The sequence below is a fragment of the Chinchilla lanigera genome, unplaced genomic scaffold, assembly GCF_000276665.1.
Source record: "Chinchilla lanigera isolate Chin_1 unplaced genomic scaffold, ChiLan1.0 scaffold00042, whole genome shotgun sequence".
NCBI lineage: Eukaryota > Metazoa > Chordata > Mammalia > Rodentia > Chinchillidae > Chinchilla > Chinchilla lanigera.
The window spans coordinates 8,662,104-8,681,490 of record NW_004955443.1 but is presented as its reverse complement, the minus strand read 5'-3'; the positions used below and the strand labels follow the sequence as shown (position 1 = coordinate 8,681,490).

At 43.0% G+C, this 19,387-nt stretch overlaps 2 long non-coding RNA genes across 9 annotated transcripts in view; one reads left to right on the top strand and one right to left on the bottom strand.

Moving 5' to 3' along the window:
• Nucleotides 1-19,387, bottom strand: part of LOC102007602 — a 128,269-nt gene that overhangs the window by 38,910 nt on the left and 69,972 nt on the right. The gene's annotated exons all lie outside the window — the stretch shown is intronic.
• Nucleotides 664-19,387, top strand: part of LOC102006718 — a 28,870-nt gene continuing 10,146 nt past the window's right edge. For 2 of the 8 annotated variants that reach the window (XR_001235434.1, XR_001235437.1), the window contains exons 1-4: nucleotides 4,772-4,977; nucleotides 5,433-5,588; nucleotides 7,564-7,638; nucleotides 8,141-8,299. This is a non-coding gene — a long non-coding RNA (uncharacterized LOC102006718). Of the gene's footprint in view, nucleotides 822-4,771; nucleotides 4,978-5,432; nucleotides 5,589-7,563; nucleotides 7,639-8,091; nucleotides 8,300-19,387 lie in introns of those variants that run through there. The other 6 variants (XR_001235438.1, XR_001235436.1, XR_262190.1 and 3 more) reach the window with 4 other exon arrangements.

Sequence of the window (19,387 nt, the reverse complement as noted above, 5' to 3'; positions counted from 1 at the left end):
AACAGGAAGTAAGGCTGCAGAGTGGCAGTGCCACGGCAAGCAGAAACACCAAAATGACACCCAGGATTTAGAAGTAGATTTATTTATATTGATGGGCACTGATTGGGATCATTCCCAGAATATCAGGCCCTGATCTCTAGTGGTCTAGAGTTTATATGAGATAAGCAAGCAGGAAGTACAGAGACAGAATGGCTTGTCAAATGGGGATTGGTTTATATGTGCATCATAGTAACCAGATATGCATCACAGTGACCAGATATGCATCACAGTGACCAGCTGTTTCTAAGAGATAGGAGCAACTGGAACTGGAACAAGAACTAGGACCTAGACAGCTAACAAACTGAAGTATATTGGGGGATGAATTTTCTGTTCCATTTCCTTCCCCCTTTCAGTTTCCCTGGCAAATATTTCCTGGGCATATTATATGTGATCTTCTGAGACAAGGCCCAACTAGAATTTAGTCCTGTCTGTTCTATAACATTACTCTGGTAAGGTAATGAGGGAGTTAATCTGATCTAGGAGAGTGTCCAGTGTGTCTTGAATGCTCATCAAATCCTGGTCAAGTGTTTGACTGATTGTTCTATTCTCTTGGGACAACCATTCATAGAGTTTAAGGCAAAAAAAAAAAAAAAAACCAAAAAACCCACAGGTAGCAAGGGGGCAGGGAAGCAAGAACTGGGGTAATCAGCCTGAAAAGACACAAAAAACCAAAGAGAATAGGTATGGAGCAATCCTGTGGACTGTGTCCTCAGTCTTCAGTCATGTGTGGACTGGTCAGCATGCATTGTCTCTTCAGAGTGAGCCTCAAAGGAGCTGTACAGGTAAATTTTTCAGCAGATCTAAGGCTGGATTTCTGAAACGTATGTGTGAGCAGAAATGTATACAAATATAGCTGGTCTTTTAACTGGTTACAAGCTGTTTCTGTAGGGTTATGTAATCTATCTATACATCTTTAAAAGGGGAGAGTCCACTATAATGCATGAAGTCAGGGCCAGTGACACAGATGCTGAAGCCTGAGCTGCCTGCAGGGGTACAGGTGTCAGTGCTGTGGCTTAAGTTTGCAGAACAAACAGTAGGGGTAGGTCTGGCTCTGATCTTCTGGGAATACCAGGTAAAGTTTTTCTGACTGGGGTTGATGTTTCAGTCAACCAGACCCCTGGAAGGGGCTTAGGCCTCTGGACCAGATTATTTTGCATCATTGGTGGCAGGTTTCCAAACAGCAGTTTCTTGTGCAGATCGTCCCTGCAGGAGAATTTTGACTAAAATAGTTTTGTCCAAGGTGACCACAGCATATCTTCATTCCTAACAGAGCTACTTCTATCTGTAAACAGGATGTACTCAGCATCTGTCAGGAGGTCCATTTTTAGAACAGTTCAGCCCAGTACATCATGTGGCACCTGAACAGTTAGGTCTCAGTCTAAGGTGAGCTTGTCAGCTTTCTTGATCAGAAGGATAGTGGCTGTTAGAGTGCAGAAGCAAAGAGGGGAGGAGGCCTTATAGGCCACTGGGTGCTCTCAAGGACTGACAGTCTGAGTAACCATAGAAGCCAACAGCTCCAAGAAATTTGTAGCTTCTGTCTTATAACCAGTTTCTGCCAGGTATTGTAACCTCTGGGAGGTTGAGTCCAGGTCAGTTGGCTTTTGAGTCCAGAACTGGGGTCTTTCCACTTAAAGGCAAAGAGGGGCTGGCTGACAGAAACAACTGAAGGCAGAATAAGGTATTTTTTAGGTCCAGGCAGGTGTACAAGCCAGCTGTTGTGGCAGAATACTGAGGCAATGTATACAGACAGCAATCATGGTGGCATTAGTGGCTTGGCGATCTTGAACTGGCTTTACAGGCAGGAGAGGTATACTATTTGATGCAGGTGGGGGTTGTCTTGGGGCAGAGTTCAATCACCAAAGGGGCATGATTGATAGGAAGCCGCAGGGGTGAGTCCTTTGTCCATACTTCTGGAAATGTCTCTCAGATTTTCAGGGTTGTGATTATCAGGCTGATGTAGGCACTACTTTTCTTCCCAGGGTATAGTCAGAATCAATATCAAGTCTGGGACAGTGGACCTGAGTGTAAAAGAGACTGGTCATGTCCCAGGGAGGTATAGGGCACTCAAGCATGTACAGGGGTTCATGTTTGATAAAGTGTCCATCAGTCTCACAGTATCTGCTTTGGCAGAATTTCCTTTCAGTGAGGTCTCCAGTAGGTAACTTCAGTAACTTTAGACATGTTTATTGGCTTCTTGCCTCCCTCTTTGAGGTCTGCCAGGAAAGCAGTTCTATACTGATCTAAGGCTTCATGGCCCTCTGATACATTACAGTCCCAGTTTGGACATGCTCGGGGGAGGACTGTGTTCACGCAAATGTCAGGATCAACCACAGTGGCAGAGAATTTTGATGTTAACCAGGCTTAGACCCCATCTAAAAAATGGTGACATTCTTCAATATTAAACAGTCAGAAGAAGTTGCTGACAGTAGAGCAGGAGGCTGTGGTGCAGGAGACAGAACTGGCAGTGGTGGTATCACGGTTGGTTGAGCAGCTTGGGGTTGATGAATGTAAGGAGGAGGCAGGTTGGACTTGGGGGCCTCACGCAGAACAGAATAAATCTTTTCTGGCTTTGGCTGAATCTGAGAGTGCCTCAGACAACCTTGTGGGTTTGTTCTGACAACTAGTATGGCTTTTTTTATGCAGGACACAGGTGTGGAGCCAAGGTGGAAGAGTTTTTAACCTCTGATGGCAATTGAGTCCAAGTGAACTGGTCTTTTATCAGAATTTTCTGAGTTGAAAGGACCTATGGAAGCAACTTGCAAGCAGAGAAAGGCATATTTTAAATCTAAGGCAGTGCAAAAAGGGTGTATGCATTGGGAACTACAGAGTGCAAGGTGATGGTTACATAGTTGACAGCACAGAGATCTTGCCCAAGGCGATTAACAGTCTACCAGGCTGATGTGTGGCTCGATACCTGTTTATATTTTCTGTGACATTTGACAGCAATGGGGGTCACGGTGAGGTGGCATGGTTGACCGCCAGGCTCAAACGCAAGTCTTTAGTTTATGTTTCTGGGAGGAGAATTTTCAGAACTTCAGCATTCTGGTTATCTGTCTCAGGCTGATGCAGGCATCATCTTCCTCTTGGGGAACAGTCAAAATTGAAAGTGCAGGGTTAAAAAAGGTAGGCTGACTGGCCTGGTGCAAAGGAGATGGTCTCTTCTAACTTGAGGAGGAGGTCTCTTCCCAGAAGCAGTATTAATGTTTGGTGAAATGTCTTCCCAGGCTGCAAGCTTGTGGCTGGCAGAAGGAGTAAAAAGCAAGAGTCTCAGTTGCTCTGGCGATGGTAACTTTTTGACAGAGGGCACTTTTGAAGGCAGAGAGTTCTGTCCCATTGTCTACCAGGAAAGTCACAGGTTTGTCCCCAACTTTTGCAATGACTGTGGGCTCTTGGTGGCCCAATTCAATAGAGCTCAGTCTGTCCTATCCATTTAGGCCTCACAGGGAGCAACTCACTTGTCAGGTTTGACAGTCCAATTTTCCTCAGTCAAAATGTGGAACTCAGAAGGAATTACTGACAGTCATCTCAGGTGGGTGTTAAATGATGCCATCTGACCCGGATAGGCATGTCTCTGGGGGGCTTCTGTGGCTGAATGCAGGCCATGAACTGGAATGGTTCAACTGGCTGAAACTACATGAATCAGAAATGGGGGTTGAAACTGTGGCAGTCAATGGGGGTATCAAGTGGAATTCTCAGGAAGAATGGGTCTCTTTTTCTTTCTTTGAGATGCAGGGAGTACTTTGGTTTTATTTTTAACTCCATGAAAGCCCTTTTTCCTGCAGTCAGGGACTGTGGGTTCTAATTAATTAGTTCCTATTCTGTGTTCCTATGGTGTATGTTGTATACCCTTGAACAATGGTGCAACATACAAAGGGTGGGTGCTGCTCAGAGAGAGACCATTCGGATGCCCACCTCACCACACCCCTCAAGGGGATGTACGCATGACTTAGCTAAGGAGAATGTGAGGCTTCCCTTATGCCTTATGTCAATCACTACAGAACCACATGTGAGGGCCCAATCAGCCACCATGACCAGTGCTTCCCAGCCTTGGTGCACAGACAGAGCAGTATACTGATTATGAGTTCCCTTCCACTCATTCACACATTCATTCACCAGGCACTCAGAGGTTAAATATTCCAACCTCCTTTCCCTTGAGATTGGCTTTGACTAACAAGAGTTGATCAAATTCTTCTTTCGCTCAAACTGAGGAGGACTGACAGACTGACTAACTGCGGTGCCCCCTGGGGTCTTACCAGCATCAAGCAGGCAAGCAGACAGACAGGATGATTCATCATCTTTCCTTTGGGATCTGATGCGAGCTGCTCAAATGGGGAGCCAAGAATCCTCCCCAGACCTCCTAGGGGACTCAAGAAATCTCAAGGGCATAACTTCCTGTCAGTAACTGGAGAGGTCTTTGCTCCATCTGCAAGGGCCACAGCAAGTGACCAAAGAGATCCGCATGGTCAGTCTTCCTGGCCAATTCACTAGATGTAATGGCAATCAGAAACACCAAAATGACACCCAGGATTTGGAGGCAGATTTATTTACTTTGACAGGTACTGATCTGGATTACTCCCAAAATATCAGGCCCTGATCTCTGGTGGTCTAGGGCTTATATGAGATAAGCAAGCAGGAAGTACAGAGGCAGAATGGCTTGTCAGTTGGGGATTGGTTTATACCACGTGCATCATAGTGACCAGCTATACATTACTATGACCAGCTGTTTCTAAGAGAGAGGAGCAACCAGATCTGGAACAAGAACTATGACCTGGGCAACTAACAAACTGAAGCATACTGGTGTATGTGGGGGGGCATTTTTTCTATAGCAGTGGCAAGAAACCTCGGTTGGAAAAGACCTTCACCCTTCACTCTGGGACCTAAGCCCAAGCACCCTGGAGCTGGTACACTCCATACCCTAACCAGCAGACAGGACAGTAGGTGAGCAGAGCCTTCCTCTCCCACTGCTAGTGTTCCCCAGTGGTGCGTCCTTCAGCAGCAGTGCCCATGTATGCACATGGCACACAGGTGATCATGCCTTCCATGCAGGCTCCCAGACCTGATCTGCACCCATTGTGCCTAATGGCCACTATGTTTTTATGGTTTGCCTTCCCTATCAGACTATGAGCTGCATGAGAACAAGAAATCCGTCTTACTCATTTTTGAATTCTAGTTCCTCACAAGGTAAGTCCTATGCTATGGTTTGAAATGTGCCTCCCAAAGTTCATGCGTTGGAAATTTAATTCCCAAATTCCTGCATTGACCATATTAGGAGGTAATTAGGGTTAGATGAGGTTATGAGAGTGGGGTCCACATGACAGGACTAGTGGTTTTATAAGAAGAGGAAGAGACCTGAGCTTGCATGATCCCTCACTCTTGCCATGTGATACCTTCAGCCACACTGTGACACAGAAGACCCTCACCAGCTGTGGCCCTTCAACCTTGGACTTCCCAACCACCAGGATGTGAGAAATGAATTTGATTTCTTCTTCAACTGCCCAGCCCATTATATCACAGCATCATAAAACTGACAAGACTCCATAAATGTATTGGTAAGTTTAATTAGAGCACACTAAATAGAGTTTTATCCAGGGTATATTATGCATTTTAGTCATTTTAGGGGATTTTACTTATATCAAATGTATATGACTTTTAGAAGGAAAAAAAGTTTGAGTTCTGTGCTATTTGCTTTAAAATATACTTTTTTTTTTTTGAGACAGGGTCTCACTATGTAGTTCAGGCTCATTTTGAACTCACTATATAGCCCAGGCTGGCCTCTAATTTTCATCAGTCCTCCTGCCTCAACCTCCCACGTGCTAGGATTACAAGCATGTGCCACCAATCCCAGCTAAAATCCACGTTTTAAACCCAAAATTTCTCTAATTTGGGAACTATCCAGGAATGATCAAAGCATATGTTTGTTTGATCATAATACCCTTAGCAGAAAGGACTATGCATTTTCAGCTTTGATCTCTCACAGGACATGTCATATAGCAAGTGGTTCATTATACAGTAAATATATAGGTTACACACACTCTTGCTCATATGTATTTTTTGTGCTAATAAAGGGTTTTGCAGGTGCAGATTCAAGTAGCTTGTTTAAATATATAAGAGAAGTATAAAGAGGAAATTCACCACAATACATACCAAAGGCAAGTGAATGTGTAGTTGTTATGTATCAAATACAATAAAAATGGATGATAAAATTGACTATTTAATAGAAGCATTTCTCAAATGCTTAATAAAACAGTATACAAGGAAGGAAATGGCATGAAATGCTACCTATCTTCAAATTTTAAAAAGAAATGTGAAATGATTTAGATAAAATACAACTGTAAAATCAATTCAAAGAGGAAATATTTCAGAATAAATGATTTTCAAGAAGTATGACTTTATGATCTGACATCTGAGAAATAGTTGAACAAATGGTAGACTGCCCTCTTCCAGAGCATTATTAGTGAGCCAGTGGGCGGGTGTTTGTGGACCACTTGTAACTGGAGAGCCTGGGGATGGGGAAGGGGGATTCTGAGGAACCAAACAGAGCTGGGATTTTCTCAGCTGTGTTTGCAGTTTCACTTAGGTGCTGCTCAAAGTCATCTCTAACAGTTAATAAAAACAAATGTAATTTTCTTCACGTTGTGTCTAGAATACAAACTCCCCAAAACTTCTGCATCCTTGGAAATTCTTCTACTTCTTTTCCATCCCTGAAATCCACCAGAGGAGTCTGCTTGTCACCCACTCCCCTGTTCCTTCATTCATTTGAAAGTGGGAGGATCAAAAGTTTGAGTCCAGCCTGGACAACTTAGCAAGACCTTGTCTCAGAACTAAAAATACAAAAGGTCTGGGGATGTAGGTCAGTGTGAAGGCCAAGGTTCAATACCCAGTACCACACACACACACACACACACACACACAGAGAGACACACATACATGCATGCACAGAAACTAACATAATTTCCTTAAGAAGGAAGAGACCTTACAAATCATTGGACAAAAGACACCAGGAGAATGAGTGTGACATCAACCAGGTGACAGAGCTATTCAGTTGCAAACCAACACAAGAACCTTACTCATCCATTTCCTGATACCCCTTCTATGACATCACTATGTTTTCCCCAACAGCAGCAGGTACAATGGACTCCTGAAGAATATTCCAGAATTTTATGTATTAACATCAGACCTTAGACAGCTCTAACAGGTGACTTCAAAATACACTTGGTACCCTGAATGCCCCAATTTTAATTAATAATTTTAATGCCTCTTGGTCTTAACTGATCCTTATCCACACATATCATCATGTTTTCAATGGTGTAATGTGTACACATGCTGCTTTTTGTGTCATTGAAACAGTCATGCAACAATATCCCAGCTTTCTAAGGCAAACTGTCCATAGAACTTTTCTTGATAATGAAAGTGCTCATCATGCACACTCTAACAGTCATCATGCAGTACATGTGTCTCTGGCACACTTGAAGTGGAACTAGTGTGGCTGAGGAACTGAAATTTTTTTATCTTATTTTATTCCAGTCAAATCAAATGGAACTTGTGACCACTGTGTTAGCCAACAATATTCTAAAGTCTTCATTGCATTTCCAAACATGGGTATGTGATGCATTCTTGTATTGATATCTGAGCTTATTTTGTTTCTCCTGTCCTTGGAAATTCCAGTTGCTTTTAATTTTTATTACAGCAAATACAGTATAATGTACAGACATATACACACTGCCATAAAAATTGTTCCTTGTCAATTTTTTTCCCTTTGATTTATTCACCTGACTTAACATCTGGCAAGTGAAATTACCACTAGGTAGTGTTCTGAGTGAGTTATTCTTCAAAATCCTCAGAGAGCCCTATATATATATATATATATCTTCCTTTCATCCTCCCATGGCATGCCCTTGGGAACAAGAATTCAACCAAGAACCAAGATCTTCCAGTGCCAAGTCCTTTGACCGGGCCTCTCTTTGCCTTTCTTCTCTGATTTCTATCCTCCCCAGCTCATGCCTTAGGGCTCCTGTCCCCTCAAGCCAGCTTCTCCTTTTCTATTGTCTTTAGAAATGAAGACATGGGTCATTTTGATTTAAGGGATTTCCTCCTAATCCAGACAAAACAGAAAGAGCAGGGATGTCCGAATGTTCCAAGTCTGGACAGAGCCCACAGCCCTGCTGCAGTTCCCTACTCATGGCAGGAGTCAGCATGCACAGTGTTTGGAGGAGAAAAGACTGGTGGCCTTCAATCCCATGAGTAACCTCGGCTCGCTATGGTACTTTCTTTACTTTCCTACACCCCCACCTCATGAGTCACAGTCTTCTCCACAGAGGAAGCTCAGGAGATGCTGCAGAGGGAATATAAATTCCATCCTATGGACTAGCACAGATGAACAGGTCACTCTCCATACCACTTTGATGGTGGATGCTGCAAAGGCTGAGTAATCCCATTTCCCTTGTCATTTTGGGCAATGTCAAAAACAGAGACAACAGTATAGAGGTATAAGATTTATAGTACCCTAGAAAAGTGAGTGGATACTTGACTAGGAGGGGTGGAAAAAATAAGTAAATTGATCATGAGATCAGATGAAGTGAAGTTAAAGAGATACTTTTAACACTGCATAAGCACAGGTCTGATAAAGAGAACACTAGACAGACAGCAAGAATCCATGGCAGTAGTCCTTGTTGTCCCCATAGGCAATTATCTGGTGCAAAACCAGTTTGAGTTAATGTATAGTAATCCACAGAAGGGAACACAGTTCATAGAATGAGAAACCTGATCAAGCAAAACCTGAAGTCCACCCACTTCAGGAATTTTCTATTGTATTATACCTTTTCTCTCTGTGTTTGGGATTTAGAATCCCGTGTCATTCTTGCTGTGAAGTTCTTAGATGGTGAGCTATTCTAGAAAAATTCAGTCTTTTGAATATTTGGCAGAAATTCCGAATATTCAAAAAATTTCAAATATTTGGCAGAAATTAACCCATGATAATTGAACACCAATTGTTACTTGTAATAGGAAAAGGAAGCAAGGGTACTAGAAACTCTTTTGTAGTCTACCACTTGATCAAGTCATTTGAAGTTCGCTGAATGTCAGCTTCCTTGTTTAATGAGGATGTTAGAAAAGATAAGTTGTTGAATTTAATTTTGCTTAACCAAGTAATTTTAAACTTAGTCTGACCATCTGAACCTTCCCCATCTTTATTCTCCTGAATTAATTGTCACAAGAGTATCTCAATTGGGAGGACAGATGAAAGTAGAGATGACCTGCCTGAAAGGGTAGTGGGGGTAAGCCCATCCACTCAGTCCCCTACATCTTCCCAAGGTGGCCCAGCAGCAGCTCCAGGGACATCAATGGGACCAGGAAATACCTGAGAATCTCTGGATTAGGAGTGCCCCTTCCCCCGGCTCAAATGTTGGGAAAGGGTAGTGGGAGATATAAGGCTCCTTCTTCAAGTTGTTCTCAATCATCCAGCCTGTGAATCTCCCATTCCCATTGAATTTTTAAGCTATATTAATACATTAGGGGGAAGAAAAGAAAGTTAAACTAATGTGTTAACATTATTACATTGTTATTGCGGACTGATCCGCTTGCAATCTCCCAAATGAGTGTACAGGGAAGGCTTAAATAAAAGAGTCAAATGGTATGATTTTAGGGCTCCAGGAGGATCAAAACCCTCTAACAGAATTCCAGATTCTCTGGGCGCTAAGACAAAGATCTTCTCTGGGCAGCCAGCTAATTATTTAGTTATCAAAACAAAGGAGGGGAATACTGAAGAAAGGCAGGAATGAATATGAGCAGGACCATTCAAGGAACTTGGAAATCCACTCAAGGACTTCTCCAAGTAATACATTATATTAATCTAGGAGAACTATGTTATCTCCAAGAAGGTCTCCATCTACAAGTGAGATGCCTGCGTCTACAGTCTTTATCTAGTTAATTGAGGTTGGAGCCAGGTGTCCTTAGCTGTAGCCTTGTCTTGTCCTTTGAGGCACCCTAGCTTTACCTGCCATTATAGGCCTCAGCTGGGACCAGTGACTCAGAGAGGTTCACTTATTATGAGTTTATTGCCCATCTCCAGATAGGGGCCTAGGCCTTGGACAGACTCACAAGTAAACATAAAAAGCTAATTGATTAATATTAAATCTTGCTCAGGGCCACTTTGTAGTAGTCTCCATCATTAAAGGACACTTAGCTCCAAAATCATTAATTTGCCTTAGTCATCAGAACATGTGTGATCAAAAGGAATAGTTTTGAAATCAAGGATAGCTCCCAATAATCAAAATTCACTATTCCTAGGTTCTGCTGTGCAACAAGGACCACACCATTTGGGGACACTCATGATGTTGGTCCAGGCCCCATGTGGGCACTCTGCCATGTCATCAGAGACCCAGGCACTGTCCAGCTCTGTGCCATATTCTTGACAGGAAGGACTTTTGCCATCTGTGTTTCAGCTGCTCCTCATCATAGATGGCTACACTCTTCTGGGTCTCACCTTCACACTCTGGGCAAGAAGATGAAGGAAGAGTGAAGGGCCAAATCAGTGCCCTCTGTTAGGGGGCAGTTGCTTATTCCTGATGTCTCTTTTCAGGGGGGCACGCCTCTTGGTGGAGCCTGACTGCCCTGGGGAGGCAGAGTCCATCCTCCTCAGTCCTTCCTTCTCCCTTTGCATCTGCTCCAGCAGCAATCCCCAAATGCTCACCTGCTGAGATCCCCCCAGTGTGATGGTGTTGAGAGGTGAGACCCAGGGTGATGACTAGGTCATGTGGATGGAGCTCATGAATGGGTCGGTACCTTTATACAAGGGACCAAAGACTTCTCTTACCCTCTTTCCACCTTGCAAGGACACAACAAGAAGTCAGCAGTCTACAGCCCAAAACAGGGTCCCAGAAGAGGGCCCCACCACAACCCAGCCCTGCAGTCACCCTGACCTTAGACTTCTAGCCTCTCTGTGAAAAATATACTGCTGTGGTTTTAAAGCCACCTTGCCTGTGGTATTTTGTTACAGTAGCCCAAACCGCCTAAAGCTCCAGCTTGCAGTCATTAGTGCTGCCTGAGGCTAGGAAGCCTGTCGACCTCAAGTGTAGGGAGTTAGGAAGCCAAGTGGTCACTGCCCAGGCTATGCTCTGCCTAGCCTTCATCAGTTATAAGGATCGTGTTGTCATCCTATCTGCCCTATTCCCATGAACCGGTTCTAAATTCAGGAAGTGGAAAGAGATGTTATTTATTGACTCTCTTTTCTGCACATTTACCCAGTGTCTAAAATAGATTGAGAGTTTAATGAATATTTGGACAAAGACAAAAATGTTGGATTAGGTCTGATATGTAGTTCAGTGGCACAAGCACCTGACTGGCAAGCACAAGGTCCTGAGTTCAATTCCCAGTACCAAAAAAAGAAAATGCTGGATCATTCCAGTAGGACATCTGTGATTATGTAGATTTATCTTCCCAGAGGTGAGAATTAAAACAGATGGCAGGTATATAAAGACCTTTAACAAGTAGACAAGAACACAGAATTTCATTAGTATTTGTGTTACTGACACACCTAACACAGTACCTGGAATTTTTTATTGAATGAATAAATGTTCACAGATATACACATTCCAACTCAGATTTCTGATACAATATAAAAGAAAGAAGTCAGGAGCTAGGGAAGTTTTCTTCTCGTGGTTTCTAGTCAAAATGGTTAAGTAGTAAAATAATTAGCAAGACAGCATAAAAGCATGACAGTTAGAATATTCCTTGCTGGCACAACTCCCTCCTCTGTTAGTATTAAACAGCAGGTCTGACCCATGTGGAATAGATGAATGATGCTAACAAGTTTTGTTTTATGTCATGTTATGTTTGGGGCTCTTAATTTGTTTCATGAAATGGGTGAATGTACAATAACAAGCAACATTTTAAAGGAGTTCTAATAAGTTGGTTTTATAAAATAATAATGTAAATATTCTTGGATGTTAAAATATAAAACTATGGTAGTCACACAAATTACAGAAAAGTAGGTAAAAATTGGACATCAGTAGAACTACTACTACTCCCGCACCCTGTTCATATTTATTTTCCCTGCTTGCTGAGTTTTAGCTAGATGCACAGATGCCCAGAATTAAGACTGTGTTTCACAGCCTCGCTTTAAGCTCAGTGTGACATGTGACTGACTTCAAGCCAAAGATGAGCAATGGCAGTGATGTGTGGAATTTCTGCTTTCCTGAATGAGGATGTGATGATTGGTGCTCCAGCAGCTATAGTGGGTTATCAGGTGAATTTGAGAATAGAAAGACCCATTGGTAGAGAAATATGATCATTGAAGCTCAAGTCCCTAACATCATGAGATGTCCTACCACCTGGGAATGATCCTGTCCAGATACTGGGAATACAAGGAAAATGGATAAAATAACCCAATGTCAGTTTGAATTTTTACATTACTTATGTCTGATCCTAATGAATATATAGATTTAGATACAGGTGATGACTTTAGAGACCAGCCCAGAAACACAGGGGTGAGATCCTTATGATCTGCAGAAGGATTGAGTTTCCTCTCTCTCTCCAGATCTTTCCTTCAGCCATCTCTTCCTCTTCCTTATAGTGATATTTCATCTAAATAAATATAGACTCATACAAATCTATATATGCAGCCTATGTATGAACTGATATGTGTAAGACTGAAAAAGTTAATGTTTCCACATCTCAGTTACTTTATTTGTAAAATAGAATAAAAGTATATATTTCTTATGCTAGAAGTAAATATAATAATGCTATTAAAGCACTTAGTACAGCTAAGGCTATACTAGTAAAGATTAAATAATTGTTCATTATCAGAATTGATATTGATGCTATGGGTAATACTGTAATTGTCTAAAGTGAGTGCACTTCCAACCCTACCGATGGAAGTTTAATTAGGAGTTTTCTGTTGTATTATCAATTTTTCTTTTTGTTTTTTGAGACAGATTCTTTCTTTGTAGATCAGGCTGACCTTAAACTCACTATGTAACCCAGGTTGGCCTTAATCCTCCTGCCTCAGCCTCCCGAGTGCTGGGATCACAAGCATGCACCACTATGCCTGGTTTTTATCATTGTGTTGTCAGGTAGTTCATGGCCACCAATTAAAAGTATTCCAGGTCTTTCTTGCCTCAAACAAAGAAATGGACTCCACACTTCCATAAGAGTCACTATAGCGGCTCCCTGTGGCATCTGGGTCCACATTTGGTGGGAGCCCATGAGAAGCTGTACGCACGAATCTTATGGCACCGCTCTGGGATCTTGCAATTGACAGGTCACGCCCACTTCTCCAGTCAATTTTGCCACACTCTCCTTCCTATATCAATCATGTTAGTTTGTTGCTGTTGTTGTTGTTTTTGTCTTTTTGAGACAGGGTCTCGCTATGCAGTTCAGGTTGGCCTTGAGCTCACTTTGTAGCCCAGGCTGGTCTCAAACTTGCAACGATCCTCCTGCCTCAGCCTCCTGAATGCTGCTATTACAGGCGTGCGCCACCACACCCATCTACCAATCATGTTTTACAGCACTGGTAACTTTTATAGGTATCCTAAGGCATTTTAAATCTAAAATTTAATCTATCGGTCAATTAAAATCTTTTTTCTTTTTTTTTGGTGGTACTAGGGATTTGACCCAGACCCTTTATGTTGAGCTCTATCCCTACCCTCTTTTTAAAAATTGTATTACTAATTCCTTTGCTTTGTGGAAGGGTGAGGCAGGAGGATCACAAGTTTGAGTCCAACTTGGTAGAGGTTAAAATGATACTTGTCTATCTAGATTGACTGCTTACACCCAGAAACCTCTTCATTATAAATTTACTGGGTGGAGAAGTATGCTTCCTTGGTTATAGGGAAATGATTGAACTCACACATAAAAGGTTAAATGAAAGTCCACATAGACTATTATCATTGATTTTTCAAATTGATAAAGGCAGGAAATGAAGTTGGTTACAAAAAGGATGCAGTTTTCCGCGCAGGAGAAAGGTCTGTAACTGCCAGATGAAATGCCACAGCATCAGCCCTCACAACCTCCTGGGTGCTCTCTGCTCATGACAGAGAGACAATTGCCCAATCAGGAGTGACTGAGGTGCTGGGGACCAGCTGAAAATATCATTACTCTGGAGTGAGCAAGAGAAACAAAGATACTAATGGAGGATAGGAGATCAAGAGCCAAATTTATAGTTACATGTAGAATATTTAAAAAGAAAACTCAATAATTTACCATTATTCATATTCATAGCAATTTTTTTCCAGTACTAGGGATGGAACACTGGGCTTTGCACATGCTGGGCAGTGGTTCTACCATGAAGCTACATCCCCAGTCCTTTTCACATTTGTTTTTTTTGAGACAAAGTCTTACTACATGACCCAGATAGGATTCAAACTGAGGTCATTTGCCTCAGCCTCCCAAGTGGCTGGGATTACAGGTGTGCGCCACAATGCTTAGCAATGTTCATGTTATTTTAATAATACATTCACAGGAAAATGTTCTGAAAGTATCCACAATGAAGAAATCCCAGGTAAAATTGAACTAACTTTCAAGTTCATTTCTAATCAAAATAGTTTTCAAGCTCGACCCCCGTTCCTGGACCAATGCATTTCATTTTTCAGTCTTTAAGCCAGGATGGGAAACACCCAAACAACCTCAGAGCGGTTATAGTGGCTGCCTGGAGCTCTATAAGAAGAGTTTAGCAAGTTGGATCCAGCTGGCTTGTTCTGACTCCCCAGGAAAAAAATCTTGTGATCAACTAGTGATGTCTTCTATGAGTTCAGGAGAGGAATGGTGAATCCACATGCTGACTGTATTTTATGTCATCACAGCCAATGCTGTGCTTCTGGTCCTACCAGAGCGTACGCCCCAGGTATCACAGCTGAGCATCTGCCTTCTTCCCTTTGGCCTAGTCACTCTAATCTCTCTAGAATGGAGAAATGGTATTCGTCATTCACCTGGGATACAAACCCAACACTGGCTGAAGCATAATAGTAAGAAGCACTGGCTTACTTCATTATGACATCCAGGGAAGCAGTGGTGTCCTGCACAGTAAGATCAAAGCTTCATTGAGTTCTCAGGGATCTGCCTTCTTTCCCTTCTTTTCTTCACATTGAGACAAGCTTGGCATAGAGAAGGCAAGGTGGCCTTCAGCAGCACCAACCTGAGCAACCACAGCAGAAGTACAAATATTTTCTGATGCACTTGGTAGAACAAACTCAGACAGGATGTTGATTGCCTTGATTGAGTTACATGGAAATACTGAGCCTGATCGCTAAAGCCAAGCAGGCTGCACACTCCGAGTGGCTCTTTGGCTTCAGTTTGATTCAAGTAGCTGGTAGGGAGAAGCCAGAATGAACCCCAGCTGGTAGCTGATGCACGTGGGATGAAGAGTCTAGTACCAGAAAGGGGTGGGATGCTGTCACCCCACATCCCAACCAGCTCCAGCCGAGTGGTCTCATCAGACCTGGTATCTGTCCCGTAATGCCAACCAAGTGTCCCGGGCCTCTGTGCTGATGCATCTCTCTGCTGCTGCCTGCCTGCCAGCTGTCACTTGTTAGAATTCCCTCTCCCAGCCCAAGCTCAGGTGCTTTATGCCCTGTCCTACCCCATACGCTTTGGCATCGGTCCTCCTGCCAAGTGGTGTTCCTCCCAGAGCCTACAGTGGAGTTTGAAGGTGGCTCAACCCAGCCCATCCAGAGGAAGGGGGTGAGCAAGGAGGAGTAGGGAAGGCTTTGACTTGGGAGCCAAACGTATCCAGGTCCACTTCTAGTCCTGCCCCTTTCCAGTTGTATGACTCCAGACACACTAACTAATATCTGGAGAGTTCATTTCCTCATCCATAAAATAGGACTAAACTAGCTAATATAGGAATAAGTACCACAGGTTTCAGTTCTGCCTCCTGTTCCCAAGTCCTTCAACTGTCTAGGATCATCCTCTTAATATTAAATGAAAAATGCCTGGCAGATATTTAATATTCTTATTTATTAATAAAAGATGCATTTATACACATTTTTCCTTTCCCCAGACTCTTCATACTGTTTGAACTTTTTACTTTATGTGTTACCTTTAAAATAAATAGAAAAGAAGTTCAGTATTATTCCACGCTGGCTTCTCCCTTCCTCTCTTTCACACAACAGCATTCCCTGAGCCCATGCATTCTTAAGGGCATGTTCTGCTCAACACGTAGGTGGGCTTCCCACTTCCACTGAGTTCTCAGGCACCTCCCAGAGTTCATCTCCTGCACCATCTCCATCCTGGTCACCTGAAACATGTTGTGATGCCTCTTCTCATTTACTTCTGCCTTCTTGAGGCTCCACTAACTGAAATGTGTGCTGCAAAATCTGCTCAATACTGGAAGAAATGAAGTATCTTTATCCACTGCTGCTATAACAGAATACCATAGATTGGATAATTTATAAAAGATAAAAGTTTATTTAGCTCATGGTCTAGAGACTGAGGAATCCAAATGCATAGTGCTGATATCCAGCAGCTGTCTTGGTGATGACATCCAGCAATAGTCTTGGTGGTGTCATCACACCACCCCTTAAAGGTCCTACCTGTCAACACACTGCAGTGGGCGTTGTTTCCAATAAACCTTGTAGGGTGGGTGGCGCACATTCGATGCACAGCACTATCCATGGCTGCATCACAAGGTAACAAGCAATTTAAATATGTGAGATGCATATGATCCTAAAAGTCACTCAGCCGCTCCCACTCCATAATTGTTCACTAGTACTCTACTGACCAGGCCCTGAGCTCCCTCCATGTTCTTCGTGTGCCCCTCCTATGTGATCACCTCTGATCCATCTGAAAATTCTGTTCACTCATATCGCAGGGAGACAGGGAAGAGCTATCCCATAGGTGGCTGGGAATTTCAGATGGCAGAGCTTAAAACACGGACCAAGGAGTAAATTATAAGAGAAGAAACCCACTCCCAGAAGAAGGTAGCAAGCCAATCTTTTCTCAATAAGGAGCTCTGCATACATTAGACATCCATAATATCTTGGTTACTTTTCTCTCATTGTTGAGACAAAATACATGACACCCAAAATTAAGGAAGGAAAGGTTTATTTAACTCATAGTTTGTGGAGGTTTCAGTCTATACTGAACTGGCTCCAAGGCAGGGTGGAATGGCAAAGGAGCAACAGTTCAAGGCAGCAGAAGATGGCAAAAGCAACAAGAGCAAAAGCGGGGAGAGCAAACCTCTTTTCATCTCTTTATATTGTAAGCAGGCTATCCTCACCCACACCATCACTGTGCATTCCTCTTGCACAGGCTCAGGATGTTTACAAAGGACCCTGGCCCCCTGCTCAGTCACTTAGTTAACCTCCTAAACTTTTCAAATTGACACAATGTATCAACCATAACAATCCACCTCCTTCTCAACTTGGCAACTAGACACTTTAAACCAGTTTCCAGATAAAGACATGCTTATTCTTAACATTTCACAACTTGAACATTATAACACAGGTTTAACAATCCTTAAGAACCAGTATTAAGTCTATCAACATTATATTACATTAGAACCATAACATTCTACCCCTAGCCCTGCAAAGACTCATGCACTTCCCTTCATTAGTCCATCTGCAAGAGTTGTCAAAGTCCTAACAGTTTCAGCACTGCTAAAAGTCTCACGTCTCCTCCAAGATTTAAGGCAAATCCTTAGCTGCAATCCCCTGTACAAATGAAAACAAAGTTAAACACTTCCAACATTCAATGGCATAATATAAACATTTTCATTCCAAAAGTTACAAACAGGGGAATGCAAAGGATTGGGACCAAAGCAAGTACAAAATCCAGCAGAGAAAACATTAAGTCCTATAATTCCATGTCCAGCATCTGAGGCAATCTGTGGCACACCGTGAGCACCAAAGAGCTTGTGCGGCTCCACCTCTATGGAACTTCTGGTGGTTATAGCTCCCATGGCTTCTCTCTTAGGACCTCTTTGCTCCCTCTTTGTAGCTCTCATTAGAAGACCCACATTCTTGGATTTTCCAACCTTCTGGGGTCTCCATTGCACCTTTGGCTTCACTCTCACAGCTTCACATATGGCCCTCTCGGGGACACACTGCCGTGTCTCCCAGGCCTTTTTTGAAATCTGGATGGAAGCCTTTTTAGCCTCAGAACTCTTTCATTCTGCAGGCACCTAAAATCAGCACCACATGGATGATGCCAAGATCTGCTGCCAGCTGGAGCTGTAGCCAGGCTTTCCTCTCTCTTTCCTCTCTCACTGGGCACTCTGAATCCAATTCTGAGGAACAGATTTTCTATGCTGCTGCCATTCTAGTGCATGGCATGGCTGCCACCATTCTGGAACATGGTGCCCTGTGGCTTTCTTCTCAAAGCAAAGTCTTTCACTTTTACAGTTTTGAGGCTGCAAAGGTTGGAGACTTGCTGCTTCTTGTGATACCCTCAGGCCATCTTTTATATCCTCTTGTTCCTTCTCAGCAGTCATGATCTCCTCAGCTTTACCTTCGTAGTTAACAATTTTACTGGAGCTTCCCTTCTGGTCAAACTCACAACACTTTAAATCATCCTGCTGGGCTCTGTGCTCTAGATTCTCAACATAAATCTGGCTAATATCCATGTCACAGCCTCAACATTCAACTGCCTTGAAATTTCCTCTGCCAGAATAATTAGTCTGCTGCCCTTCGTCTCAGGGAAAGTCTCTGGACAAGCAAAATACAGGCAAACATTTTGCCAAGCCATAATACACATTGTCTCAAGTCCAACAGCCAATGCAGTCCTTCTTCCCAGCAAAAGCCTCCCTATTCTGATCTTTATTGGTTTTCTGGTCTTCTGAGCTCTGACCAGAATCTCCTATACAGAACAGACTAAGGTGTCCCAGTGCTACTCTTTCAGGCAACATCTCCAAACCTTTCCAAACTCTTTTCAGAAGCCATTCCCAAAGGCTCTTGAACCACACAGTCAGGTACAGTCACAGCAATGGCCACACTCCTGGTACCAAATTCTGTGTAAGTTACTTTTTTCTCGTTGCTGAGACAAAATACCTGATACCCAAAATTAAGCAAGGAAATATTTATTTAGCTCACAGTTTGTAGAGGTTTCAGTCCATAGTCCCCTGGCTCTAAGGCAGGGTGGCATGGCACAGGAGTAACAGTTCAGTGGTAGAAGACAGCAAAAGCCACAAGAGCAAAAAGGGGGAGAGCAAGACTCTTTTCCTCCCTTATATTATAAGCAGACTATCTCCACCCACACCACCTCTATGCATTCCTCTTGTACAGTGTTATGGTTTCTGTTTAGATGTCGCCTCAAAGCCTCATGTAGTCATGGGGCAGGCTTCTAGACTTTATGATTGATCCACGGTCAGTTGCTGGGATTTGGGGTGTGAGTGCTACACCTGCCCTGGGGCAGGTAGTTC